Here is a 14,343-nt window from a genome sequence, read left to right as displayed (position 1 = left end):
GGGAGGCGAGCGTGAGTGACTTGTGCACGTGTTCCAGGGTCATCGCGCATCACCCAGAGCGAGCGTGCACACCCAGGGTGTGTGCAAAGAGCTCAGTGGAGCCACCATTGCTGGGAGGGTGGTGGCATGCAGGGAGGGTCCGGCCACGCAGTAGGCGGAGGCCCCAGGGCCCGTGAGCCCCACCATTCAGGGCCAGCCGGGCAACATAGCCTGACCCCATCCCCCCAAAAAAAGAAAAGGAAAATCTGGGCTGAAGACCTTCCCCATCTAGTGGACTATGCAATTTCCTGACTTCCAGAACGTTCTGGAACTGGGTGCAGTGGCGACCCCTTTAATCCCAGCGGCTCGGGAGGCTGAGGCAGGAGGATGTGAGTTCAAAGCGAACCTCAGTAACAGCGAGGCCCTAAGCAACTCAGCGAGACCCGGTCTCTAGATAAAACACAGAACAGGGTTGGGATGTGGCTCAGTGGCCGGGCGCCCCTGGGTTCAATCCCTGGCACCAAATAAATAAATAAATAGATAATACTTTAAAAAAAAAAAAAAAAAGGCGGGCTGGGGAGATGGCTCAGTGGGTGGAGGCTGGCCTTGCAAGCACAAGGCCCTGGGTTCAATCCCCAGCACCCCTTAAAAAAAAAAGGCAAAAGAATGTGCTGGAATTAGAGGGGCCCGGCTCCCAGGACCGGTGGCTGGCTGTGCTGCTGCTGAGAATTCCTGCATTATCGACAATCATTATTTTTAAAATAAAAAAAGTTTTATTTTTAAATCTGAGGATGAGAAAAAGAAAACAAATTTCTTAAAATTTTCCTATCTCCTCAAAACACCAGCCTCTGTGTGTGTGTGTGTGTGTGTGTGTGTGTGTGATAAGATTTTAGCTGAGAAGGGGTCAGCGCCCCTCCTGCTGAAGGTGGCCATTCAGGCATGGTGTTGGGCTGGGGAGGGCCGAGGCTCAGCCCGGCAGGTGCAGTGGGCCTTGTCATGCCGGTGGCCGCCAGGTGACCCGGGAGGGGCCTGGCCAGGGAAGCACAAGGATCAGCTGCTTCTGCAAACGTGTGGGGCCCCTGGGCTGAAGGGGGACATTTAATCAACGGGCTGTGAGAAAAGAGCAGCAAATCCCGGGGAGGGGAGGGCCCGGCACAGCAGGGATCCCAGGTGTCTGGCTGAGTGACCGGGTCCCCTGGGACGAGTGGGGGGGACAAGGCACACAGAGATGGAGAGACAGAAGCAGGCTGGGGGAGGGGAGGAGGCAAGAGCAAAGACGGACAGACAGAGGGAGGGAGACGGGACAGACGAAGCAGCTGGAGATGGAGGTACCAGGCAGAGCACCACAGACCCCGGAGCAGAGACGCCGCAGAGCCGAGCCCAGAGGGAACAGGAGCAGAGAGGAGGCAGGGCAGGAGAGACCTGGAATACCCGGAGCGGCCAGAGACAGTGGTGCAGAGAGGAGACCCTGGAGCGGGAGGCCGACCCGCAGGCAGCGGGTCCACGGGGCGGGAGCCGGGGAAGCCCACCCCAACAAGGGGCCCTCCTCGTCCTCACGTCTGCAGCCTCCTGGTCCCTGAAGACGCTGCCCCTGTGTCAGTCCCTGGACGGTGGCACAGCCGCCCCACCTGCTCAGCGTGGCAAGACCCCAGCCATCCTGGGCTCAGGGGGCAAACTGGACGCAGCCCAGTGAAGACAGTGCTGCAGTTTGGAAGCTGACTGTCCCCCAAAGGCCCCCAGAGGTGTTGCAGGCAGAAAAGGGGGACTTGCGGGCACGGTCGGTCACAGAGGCCCGAGCCGCTCAGCTCCGGCAGGGAACGAGAACGGCTATCGACTCAGTTCTGGAGCCTCAGTCCCCGGGCGGTGGCCTCCTTGCCTTGGGCCCACCACATGGGCCCTGGGGGCACCCGAGCAGACCGCAGCTCCACTAGGCCTGGGCACCTTCCGGCCTGCCTGCCGCAGGCCCCACACCTAGTTGGTGGCTTTTTGTTTTTTGAGACGGGGTCTTGCTGGACCACGCAGGGTGTCTTTGGACTCCAACTCAAGCAGTCCGCCAGCCTCCACCTTCTGAGGACTTCAGATAACAGGGCATGCCGCCGTCCCCGTGAGGCGACGACTTCTTCAAATCCTTAATTGGCTGAGTTTCTGAAAGAAGAGAACACATTTGCCAGAGTGCTGGGGTGCAGCAAACATCCCTGTTGTCCCAGGTGCAGACAACCACCAGCGGTGATGGGAGGGCATATTGGATCAGATGATGTGACATCTCTGTTTGTGTCTGAGACCTCAGAAAACAAGGGTGTATCAGTTAGGGAAATGCTGCAGTAACAAACATCCCCAAAACCTCTCAGTGGCTCAAACTTCCGGATGTTATTTATTCGTTTGTTTTGTGGTGCTGAGGATAGAACAGAGGGCCTTACACATGCTGAGGAGGTGCTCTACTACTGAACTACACCTCATTATTATGAGATAGGGCCTCACTAAGTTGCCCAGGCTGGCCTCAAATTTGTGATCCTCCTACCTCAGCCTCCCAAGCAGCTGGGATGACAGGTAAATAGCATCATGCCTGCTCTGAGATGTACTTCCCGCTGTTCTGCCCTCTCTGTTGGTGGCTGGGGGCTCCCTGCGTATGCCCCTGGGTCTGGGCTGCTGTCTTCACCGGCACCTCCAGTATTGCCAGTCACTGTAGCTCAGGGAAGGAGAGAACAGGACAGGTTATACCCTGAGTTTCCACCCAGAAGGGCCATTGTCACTTCACCTCCCATCAGGAAGGTCACGCAGATCTCATGGCTGCCCTCTGCCTTGGCAGGGGACGAGGACATGCAGTTCTGCTAGGGGGACCTTCCTCTGGTGGGCTTGGGGAGACGCTCCTAGAAATTCTCAGACCGGAGGCAGATGCATGCCCGGGCACCCTGGCTGTGAGCAGCCCCGCCAGCCACTCGGGGAAACACGTCCCCAGTGTGAGCCCTCAGAGGGCAGAGAGACTAATCCAGCTGTGGTGCTGGGCGGCCGTGAAGGTCCCATGAGGCCACGGGGTGGCACCCTGGCCTTGTAAGAGGAGGAAGAGAGCTGGGTGGCTCGCTGGTAGGGCACTAGTACACAGGGCCCTGGGTCCATCCCAGCATCGGGGAAAGGAAGAGAAGAGGAGAGGCCAGAGCGAGGATGTCCGTCTCAACACAGGATACCTGGTGCCAGCAAGGAGGCCCTCATCAGATGTGGCCACTGGGGCTCAGCCCTACCGGCCTGCAGATGGTGAGCCCAGCAGAGCTTGGTGCTGCATAACATTCTCAGTCTGTGGCATTCAATTACAGTAACAGGAAATGGACCAAGAGCCGGGTGTGGTGGCGCACTGCTAGAATCCCAGCAGCTTGGGAGGCTGAGGCAGGAGGACGGCAAGTTCAAAACCAGCCTCAGCAACGTAGCAAGGAGGCCCTAAGCAACTTAGTGAGACCCTGTCTCAAACTAAAATAAATAAAATAGGCTGGGGATGTGGCTCAGTGGCTAAACATTCCTGGGCTCAATTCCTGGTACAAAAAAAGAAAAAGAAAAAGAAAAGAAAATGGATGAAGACACTAGCCAAAGCCACTACCCCTGATGCTAGCAAAAATAAACTCCATTCCAAGCTCGGACATGAAATAGCCCATGTCCTCATGACCACTCTATCCGACAGATAAAGAATCTTAGCACAGAGAGGTTTAGTATCTTTTCCAAGGACCCACAGCAGCAAGGGGGATTTAAACCAAGACAGTGTGTTTTCAAAGTTGGTGCATTTCAACACTTCAAACCCAGAGAAACTTCAGGAAGAAAGAGACCGAGAAACACTAGTGGCTGCTGGACCATGCTGGAGGTCCCAAGGACCCTCACAATGAACCCTCGTGCCCCATGACAAATACAGTCCCCCGAGGACGCTAGCGTGAGCCTCGGGACTCTGAAGCCCATAGGAGGGCTGCAGAGAGGAGCCTGTGTTTGTCTGAGATGCAGGAGACACTGGCGTAGAGGCCATGGGCCAGGAGTGCTGTGACGGTGGGCTGTGTGCCTGGTGGTCAGAGCAGGGGCTCTGGGTCACACCGCTGGGCTCGCTCCCTGGCTTCTGTCTCCTGGCGGTGTGCTCTAAGGCAAGCAACTTACCCTCTCTGTGCATCCATTTTCTCGATTACACAGTGGGGAATCTTATTTCTTGTAAGCCGCGTGTTCTGCACATCTGGGACAGCACGGTGCGTGTGATCATCAGAAGCGTGGGGACTTGACTACGGTTGGTTTATTTTCTTTCTTTGTCCCTTCCTTCCTTCTGTACTGGGGATTGAACCCAGGGCTCTGAGCCCCACCCCAGCCCTTGTTACATTGAGACAGGGCTTCACTAAGTTGCCCAGGCTGGTCTTGAACTTGCAAGCCTCCTGTCTTGGCCTCTGAAGTCTCTGGGAACACAGGCGGGGTGCTGCAGGGGGCGATTTTCTTTATTTTTCAGGGGGCCGGGCTATCCTAAGGTGCTTCTTTCTCTCTCACCCTTCCCCCACAGAGTAGAACACGTGACACAGTCTGGCCAATCAGAGTGTGCCATCCACCTGGCTGCAGAGATTGGTTCAGGGGTAGGCAGCTGCTCTGAGCTGAGCCAATCGGATGCTTCCCTGGGACTCTTTGTCCCCAGATTCTCCTCTCCAGTCTGTTGAGAGGGCTGTGTTCAGGTGATGCATAGAGTTCCACTGGGATCTGGGAACACTTTTGGAAACCAGCTACTTTCCTGGGATAAATCAACACACCATACGTAGAGAGAATGGTTCAGTGGACTTGCCCATCTTCACCGAGTTGTGTGCCCACCACTGCTCTCACATCCCAGAACATTTTTGTCCCCTCTAAATGAAGTCCTGTACCCATGACAGTCACCCTGTCCCCTCCCCAGCCCTGCACTAACAGATCCACATCCTGCCTCTGGACGTCTCTCTCACCTCTGGGTCACACACTGTGTCCTGTACGTCTGGCTCTCACTGAGCGTGAGGTCCTCAGGCCCATCCACGCTGTGACTGTGTCACCTGCTCCCGCTGGTGGCCGAGGAACGCTCCTGCATGAAGGTGGGGCTCGTGTGTCCACTCACCTGTCCAGGGTCCCTTGACTGTCCCACTGTTGGCCATCTGAGTCCCGCTGTGGTGAGCACTGTGTGTGGCTGTCTGCGCTTGCCTCCCCTGGCGTGGACCTGGGTCTCATGGTGGCCCTGTGGGCACCGTGTTGAGAAGGGACAGCTGAGTCCCTGCTGAGGTCACCATGCCGTGCTCTCCACTGCTGGGGTGGCGGCTGGCCTCCCCTCCCCTCCGCAGGACAGGGTTTGCCTAGCTTCTCACTGCCAAGTCCCAGGGTCTGGCCCGGAGCCTGGTGCACACAGGCTCAGCGAGCAGCCCTGGAGTCAGAAGGGCAGCTGGAAACCACTGAGCTCTGAGCTCCTCCCTCCTCTTTCTTCTTCTCTCCTGTAACCCCCCCACCTCTCTTTCCTGCTGTGCCAGGTGTCTCTCCCTGTCCTCCCAGGCTGACCCAGGCAGGCAAGTCTGTCTCTGTCCTGCTCTCTCCATGGGCCACCTTTGTTCCTGTACCCCTCTCCTCCTCTCCTCTCCCTCTCCCCGCTGCCGGCTCTGTCTCTTTGTGCCCCTCTTGTCTCTCTGTCTCTAGTCCTGTGATGTCTCTCTGTCTCTGGCCCTGTGATGTCTCTCTGTCTCTGGCCCTCTCCCTTCCTGCCTCCTGAATCCTGCAGTGAATCTGTGGCCCCTCCTGTCTGGTCTGCTCTGATTTGGGGGCCTCTCCCTCCCTGGCTCTGCACCCCTCTAGGCGTGAACAGCAGGGCCCCCGCTCGGTCACCAGTGCTGGGCAGGGGGCTGCAGGCTCATTACACTAATGGGCTGGCGAGGGCACCCAGCCTCCCAAGAAATGGGCCACTTCAGCCTGTGGCAGCTGATGGCAGCCAGTGGCAGCTTCTGCCCAGCCGCCTTCACTGGGCTGGGGAGGAGGGGAGGAGAGGGAGGGGGAGGGGGAGGGGGAGGGGAGAGGGAGGGGGAGGGGGAGGGGTTCTTCGGGACCTCTTCCGGTCTGGTGTCCTGGGAAGGGGCCTGGGCTGGCTGGGGGCACTGGGAGGCCCCGGGAGGCCCCTCCACATGCATACACTCTGTCACTGGTCATCTAGAGTCACTGTCACCAGGGGATCACAGGCACCCCTTGCTGTTCAGGCAGCCCAGACCTCCTGCTCCATCCTCAGCAACCCCTGGGGACATGCGCAGTGTACCCAGAGTCACAAACGTGGCCATGGACACCTGAGGCCACACCAAAGGGCTTCAGGCAGGATCCAGAACCAGAGAGGCCCACACCCAAGACACCACCAGCTCAACCCAGCACTTACACCCGGTCACAGACACACCTGTCCCCATACAACCACACATGGGGACGGACACGCTCATGTGCCCACGAACGCACACGGCCATAGACTCGTGGTTGCAAGTCCACGTGCACCCGCACCAGTGTGGCTCCACACACGGACCGTCACGTCAGCACACGCAGGAGACCAGGTCCAAACAGCCCTCACACAGAACGTCCCAGCAACCTGGGCGGCACACACAGCACGGTGATGCTCCAGAGGGAGCCACCCTCAGAGGAGCTCCCTGGGGCACACGGGGCCCCGCACGGCCCACGCACCCACATGGCCGGAGAGGCACCTGCAATCCCTGGGCAGCACCGTGTGCACGTGTGTACACATGGCACACCCACCAAGACCCGCCCATCAGGTCACACGGAGAAGTAGCCACTGCCCACCTCCACATGGTCACCTGTCACCAGGGAGGACAGAGTCCAGCAAGGCCAAGTGGGCCAGTGTTTCCCCAGGAAAGCTGGTCACCTGGGATAAAACCGTAGTGGGGAACTGGTTTCCCAGGGCTGCAGCGCAAGCCATCACAAACCAACCGGTGGCTCAAAAAACTAGGACCTTATTGTCGTTTTGCAAATGAGAACTCCCCAAGCCAGGAGCCCTGGGCTGGGGCTGCATCCTGCCTCTCTCCTGGCTTCTGCGCCCCAGGCACTTCTGGCAAGCACATGCCTCCTCCAGTCGCGGCCTCCCTCTCCCCTTCCTTACGCTCTGGGGCTCCTGTGTCCTCATATGAACAGCAGGGCTCTCGGGGCCAGGGCCTGGGACTCAGGGGACCAGAGTCAGGGAAAGACAGTCAGAGAGGAAGAAGGAACCAGACAGACAGACGTGAATGGACCACGAGGCTAGGGAAGGGAAGCGCCTCAAGACATGCCCACCGGGCTGCTGGCAGCAGTGCTGGACGCAGACTCCAAAGACTCCAGCCCAGGCCCTTGTGTCTGAGAAGGGGTGAGTGGGTGGGTGCCCTGGGTGTCTGTGCGTCTGTCCTCCGTGCTTCCTCATGGTTCTGCATGTGGGCAACCCCAGGGTATGCACCGTTTGGACCTGGAAAATCCCCCAGAGGCCCCAGGCCTGATCCCCAGGCTGGTGATTTGGGAGGTGGGGACCTTCAGGAGATGACTTCAAAGGGATGGTGGAGCCCTGCCCACGCCCTCTGCCCTCCCTTTGGCCTCCTGTGCAGGAAGTTAGGGGTCTGCTCCACCAACTCCTGGGATGTGCGGCCTTCTCAGGGGCCCAGAGCCGGGGCCAACTGGTGCGGGATGATACCCTCCAGACTCTGAACCGGAATAAGGAGAAAGAGGCAGGAAGGTGGGGGAGTAGCAGCGAGGTCTGCTCCCCTTCCTGTCTCTGCCCCACCTGGGACCCCAGCCCCGTCCACGCCGTCTTCCCGTCTTCCCGAGCCCCTGTCGACCTCCGGGTCCTCCGCAGCAGCGCCGTGAGCAGAGGGGGCGCGTGTGCATGGCTCTCGGGAGCCGGAGCGGGAGCGGGTCCCCATGGCAGCGCTGGCTGCTCACATTGGGGCGGGGGGCGCGGAACCCCGGGTGCACCCACGCGGCAGAAGCGAGGTCGGTGTGGTCCACACGACCCCCACCTCGTCTCACCCCAGACCCGCCCCACCTTCTGACGCTGCCACCGCAAGCCCTTCCCTCGGACCCTGAGAAGAAGGGATGGACAGTAGCCCCTCTCCCCGTGAAACCCCAAAACCTAGATGGGGAGAATCGCGCCTCTCCAGCAGATCCGGCGCGGGGGAGGGGGAGAGGCGGAGGGTGGGGAAGAGCTGGGACGCCTGCTGAGAGGGGACCTCAGGGTGGGAGGGTTTGACCCCAGGGGTAGGTCGCAGGGCGGCTCAGCGAGGGGGGCTGGGAAAGGGAGGAGGTCTCAGATGGGACTGGAAGCCAAGGGGCTGCAGAGCGGGGCGCGGGGGGCGCGGGGAAAGAGGGAGGGAAGGCCCGAGGGAGGGGCGATCCCCAGCAAGGGGCCTGGGACGGCCCTGGCAGGAGGGCCCCCACGTGACCCTCCTCCGGAAGTGGGCCCCAGGGGCAGCCCTGACAGAGACCAACCAGCTGACCCTTGCTGAGCAGAGGCGCGCAAGTGTGTGGGTGCTTCCCAGGATCGTGGGGTCCCCGTCTTCCTAATCAGGCACGGGGAGGAGGCAGGGGCGGGCCTGGGGAGACGCCGAGGAGTCCAGGATGCCCCAGGGCGGGTCCGCGGAGTGGGGGTCCTTGCCGGCATCCCCCGCACCAGGTCCCCGGGCCCCTCCCCCTTCCCGCCGTCCTCCCCTCCCCCGCACGGTCCACCGCCCCCTGCGGTCTTATTGGCTTTCCGGGAGCCAGACTCTGACAGCAGGGGGGTCCGGGCCGCAGCGCCCGCCTCCGCCTGGCTTCCCGGGGCGCCGCCGGCAGGAGCCTCTCCCGCCCCCGCCGCCGCCCAGCTCGATCGCAGACAATGCGGGGGCCCCGCCGTCCTTAAGGGCCGGCTGCTGCAATTTGGTCTAATTCAGCCCCGAGACAGAGACAGCGAGGCAGCGAGGGAACAGAGCCCTAGCGAGCTGTCTCCCCCGCCCCCGCCTGCCACCCGGTCCCCGCTTCCCGCTCCGAGAGCCCCCTTCCCCCAGCCTGGGCAAGGGAGGACGCGACACAGGGGCCCCCGGGGCTCGGCTTTGCTGTCCAGGGTGTGGTCCCCAGGACTGGGCATCCAGCTGCAGCTGGGGCTGCGCGTGGCTGCCTCAAATCGCCCTTCGGCCTCCCGGCACTAGAGACCCTCTGCTGTCTCCTTGGGGTAGGGTGACAGGAAGACAGGGACCCAGGAAGGACCAGGGCTGTCAGAACGTGCCTTTCCAGGCCTGTCACCTGGATTCCTGGGAAATCCTTCACTCTGCCTGCGCACTGCTGATCAGCCCCAGCAAACCAAAGAGGCAGAGAGGATGTTTTAAGAAATCTATAATTTAGGGGACTTTCCAGTACTATCTATGGATCAGATAACAGAGACCATGTCAGCCTCAGGGTCCTCAGAATGACACCTTCCTGTCCCCACCGCTCCCCAGGTGTCCTTTGGAGAAGAGCCGGGGACCTCAAAGCTGGTCTCTCCCCCGAGATGGCCACATTCTCCCTGGAGGGTTGTCTGCTTCTGACAAGCCTCCCCATGCCCGTGACTGGCACGTGCTGACATTCTTTTGTCACTTGAGTCAAGGACCCCTGGGCCTGAGCCAAGTTCCTGCTCTCTGCAGGAACTGCACCCTCCTCCTGGGACACCCCTTCTCCTCCACACTGCACACTCCACACGGTTGGGGTTGGGGACAGTGATGAGGACCAGGATTGTTCAGGGTGGTGAGCCAGGGTCTTGGCAGCTGGCCTGCTCCAAACAGGACTCTGGACCTGCAGGTGGGGTGAGGGAACCCAGGAGAGAGCCCCTTTGAGCCCCCAACATGGGGCCCTCCGATCCACAGTGGGTCCCTGGAGGGAAGCAGGTAGAAACTAGGAGATAGCCACTCCTCCACCGGCTCAGTCCCCCTCAGGTCTGTGGACACTGGGGCCACAGTGTTCTCAGCACCCAGCATCCATCCCACCCACCCTGAAGTCGGCCTCCACACCCAGCCTGTAGGGTCAGGGGAGCAGAGTGGGGCACGGCCCGGCTGAGACTCCCTGTGTGGAGTGACCATGGGCGTGAGCGCTGCCCTGGAGAGAGCTGTCTTTTGACTCCCATGGACTCTCTGGAGCGACGTGAGGCCGAGTTTTCTCACCAGTGAACGGGGCATGAGCAGTGTTGTGCTTGCCGTGTGATTGCTGTGAGAGCCAAATGAACACAGGCGCGTGAGGTCCTGAGCACAGCTCACGGGGACACACGCTCCTGAAGTGGCGGCTGTTTCACCGCAGTGAATTGTGCTCCCCATGTGTGTGGACAGGTGCTCGGCAAGGGAGGAGTCTGAACAGTGTGTGGGGCGGTGTCCATCCCATTTGGATGACCCCAGGTGAGCCGTGGTGGGACACCAGGAGGAGCAGACCCTCTGTCCTCCTGAGTCCCTTCTGCCTTTCCTTGTGTGTCGTCCAGGCTGGGGTTTCTCAGCCTCAGCACAGTGGACACACAAGAGCAGGTCCTTCACCGTGGTGGGGGTGCCAGTAGGCTCTGAGCACCCCTGGTCTCTGCCCAGCAGATCGGTGCTTGTGGCCTGTCCTTGTTTCCAGGCTTGATAGCCGCGGTGTCCACAGTGTCTCCCAGTGTTCCCCGGGGACCCTCTGAGGCTGGGGTGCCACTTGGTGGTAGAGGGGGCCCCGCATGCGCAAAGCCTTGGGTTCCAGCCCCAGAGAGGGAGGAAGGGGAGAGAAGAGCCGCTGCTTCAGGGAGGAGCTGAGCTGTGAGCCTGGGGCGGGGCTGCGAGCAGGACGGGACAGCTCGGTGTGGCCAGGTCAGGTGTGCCGCAGGCCCCCTGCAGCACGCTTTCCAGGAGGCACGACTGGCTTCAGTGCCACTTACAGATGAGGAAACCGGCCTGCAGCCCCAGCGGGTGCCCACGGCGTGACCGGACTGTTGGAGCCCAGCGCTGCAGGGGTGGGGGGCAGGCTGGGCACAGGGAGGTGCGGCTCAAGAATGTCAGCTCAAGATTCCCCACGGGGCTCAGGACAGAGGCCAGGTGGTCGGGTGGATTCTTCCTCACAGGGGCCTGGGGTGGGCGTGGGAGGCTCCCCGTGTGTGTCCCCGAGACACGTCCAGTCAGGGGCAGGGCTCACTCCAGCGTCCCCACCACACGGGTCGGTCTTGGGACCAAATGCTCGTCACCCTGGATATTCCATGTCAGGCACTGTTGTGGTTTGCAATGTCCCCAGAGGCTCCCGGTTGAAGGCCGGTCCCCCGGTGCATCAGCGTCCAGAGGTGGGCTTTGGGGACGGAGTCGGATCACGGGGCTTCCAGCCTCATCAGTGGACTGGTCCACTCGTGGCCCACTGGACCTCTGGAGTGACGGGAGCCCAGGGCTGGGGGCCGCAGCTGGAGGAAGGGCCGCGGGAGGCCTGTCCCCAGCTGAGCGGCTCCCGGGCTGAGGCGTCCAGAGGCTGTGGTGTTCTGTTCTGCCTCACCTCAGGCCCCGAGCCAGAGTCCAGTGATCACGGACGGAGACCGGCGAGGCCTGAGCCCACAGAAAGCAGTACGGGGGCCCTGGGAGGAGGTGTCCCACCACCTCCTCTGGGTGGTGGTTCTCGGGCGTTTGTGGGGGTGATGGAGAGCCGAGGTGCACAGGCACGTGCTGTGCGTTAACCCTCAGAGAGGGAGACTCATCTGCCCCATGGCACACAGCAAGGATGCACTTAACACAGTGCCCGAGAGGGAGAGGGAGAGGGAGGGAAGGAGAGAAACCCCGTGCAAGGAAATCTCCAGCAGATTCTGCAGTGGGTGGGCAGACATGGGGGCTCAGAAGAGAATCCTCGCGACCCATCTCTGCTACATTTAGTCTCTGCATGGGTGGCTGTTTGTGCAGAGTTAAGAATATCCCTGAAGCTCTCGACATGGCCTTGAGATGCAGGGAGGTGAGGGGTACCAGAGGAGGCGACGGAGGAGGGAAGTCCCGCCCCACTCCAGCCCCTCCCTCCCTCAGCCACTGTACGGCCAAAATAAGAAGCCCACCTCCAGGCGCCATCGGGGAGGGCCGCTTCTATATTTGCAGGCACCACTCGGCTCTGGGGAGACTGCTGCCCGCTCTGTTCCGCGCAGGAGGCTGTCTGCAGATAGTAACGCACCCTGCGCAGGAGCGAGGGCGTGGAACGTTCCACCATACAGAAATAACAGCTGCTGGAGGGACGGTCCGTCTGACCTAACCTCGCGCGGAGCATACGCGCGCTGAAACGTCACATGGCAATTCTTATGTTTTTATGCAGCAGTTAAAAAATAAATCCAGGGCTGGGGTGCAGCTCAGTGGCAGAGTCTGGATTGGCCCGCGGGAGGCCTGGGTTCCGCCCCAGCACCCCTCGCACGCGCACATTGATTAAATTTAAAAAAGAACAAAAAGCACAGACACGCCCTCGAGGAATGCAGGGTTGAAGCCCCACTCCCTGGACCAAGTCTCTGGCCTCAACTCTCCCGTCTGTAAAATGCTTAATCGGCGCACCTCAGAGGGACAGGGCAGGAGGACACAGCGCGGAGCAGGGCTGCCCTCGACCTGTAGCTGCAGGTGGACTTAGGGACCCGAAGGCAGGGAGCAGGGGAGGGTGCCGACATGGCTGCAGACAGCGGCCATTTCCTGAGCCACAGAAAGCAGCAGCACAGGGGCCCTGGGAGGAGGTGTCCGCAGGGACTTCAGACCTCCCCCTAGCTGCCCGTCCCAGAACTGCTGCCGTGGATCCAGAATAAACAGGACCTTCGCGGTTACCAGGCTGAGGGTCCCATCGTTCATATAAAAGTATCTGTCCAAGCGCGGTGGCCCAGGCTCTAATCCCAGCGCCTTGGGAGGCTGAGGCAGGAGGATTGCAAATTTGAGGCCAGGCTCAGCAACTTGGTAGGACTCTGGCACAAAACAAAACAAAACAGAAGAGCTGGGGACTGGGTAAGCACCCTGGGTTCAATCCCCAGCACCAATAAGTAAAGGACTCGGCACCCACACTGCCTCGTTGTCGACGTGGTGCTGCTGCAGGGGCGAGAGGCAGGAAGGACTTCTCTCTTCCCGTCCTCCTCCCGCCTCCCTCCCCCTCCTTCTGCAGAACACAGCTCGGGGCCATCACCCCACCACGGGTTACCAGTGTTGACTCTCATATTTTCTTTCTTGTGACTGACTTCTGATTGCAGATTCAGTGTCACCTCACAGAAGACGTGGGGACGTAAGACGCGGGCGTAACTCTGAAGCCACAGTTGGTCTCCGCCAAGTCCAGCGCCTGGCGAGGATGAGCCCTGGAACACGAGGCTGCCTCTGCCTCGTTCCTGTCCCCAGCGCTGCCTTGGCGCCATCCTAGCAGGTCCACGCTGGGCGAGCCCAGGACCGCACGGCCACCTCCAGCTACCTGACCCGCCTGGGGGAGGAAAGAGGTTCAACGTACGGAAAGGACAGGCCGCCTCCCAGGCTCGAGCCGTCCCGGCTTCCCGCTCCACGGTCCCCTCCAGACACGGCTGTGCACAGGCCCAGGTCCCGTCGGGACTGGGACGGGGCCGTATTACGCACCCCACACCATTCCCGCAAGCAGGATGCGAAGACGCCCTGTGGGCTGTGGTCCCTAGAGCCTCGGACTTCGCCTGCACCCTTGGCTGATTCCCTTCTGCCCACAAAGCTGCCGGCTGCTGTGTCCTGCTGTACCGGGACCCGTGAGGGTCCAGGCAAGTCCTGCATTCCATCGGTACCTTGAACTTAGTCCAGCCCAGCCGCAGACTTGGGCAGAACCTCTGTCTCTGAATCCTGGTTCTGCTGTTTGTGAGCTGTGTGACCTTGGGCAAGTCACCCACCCTGGCTGAGTCTCCTTGACCAAGCTACCTTCTCCCTGCGGGGATCCCCCCGGCCCCTGGAAGGAGGAGGACGCTGCTGAGAGGCGGGCATGCTGGGGAGACGAAGTGACACACCAGCCACTCGCCCCACACGCTTCTGTCCACAGACACAAAAGGGGACGGGGCGCTAGCGTTTGCGAGGACTGTTCCCTAGTCTGGAAACGCGGGCTCCCGCGTGCTGCCCTCCTCGGCTGGCTCTCTTCTCCCTAGACTCTTGCTGCTGGGATGGTGGCACCAGGCGGAGCAGCCCGCTGACCCTGCCGCGTGTCTTGGGGGAGGGAAGTCTGGTTCTGGCATCCGGGGCTGGGAGGAGGGAATGTGAGGAGGGGGCGGCTGCGCTGTCCCCTGCTGGCACCTGCTGGAAAGACAGAACCTCGTCCCTTCCCGCGAGGCAGCTCCACGGGCCGTGGCCTCCCCAGAACACCCACCTGCCCCACCTCGGGCAGGCTCAGGGGGATGGAGCACCCGCGGGACCACGGCGTGCGTTCCCCAGGGGTCCGGGAAGCCCTGGGCGGCCG

This window comes from Sciurus carolinensis, chromosome 17 (genome assembly GCF_902686445.1).
Source record: "Sciurus carolinensis chromosome 17, mSciCar1.2, whole genome shotgun sequence".
Classification (NCBI taxonomy): Eukaryota; Metazoa; Chordata; class Mammalia; order Rodentia; family Sciuridae; genus Sciurus; species Sciurus carolinensis.
The sequence above is the reverse complement of the archived record's forward strand: the minus strand, read 5'-3'. Positions refer to the sequence as shown.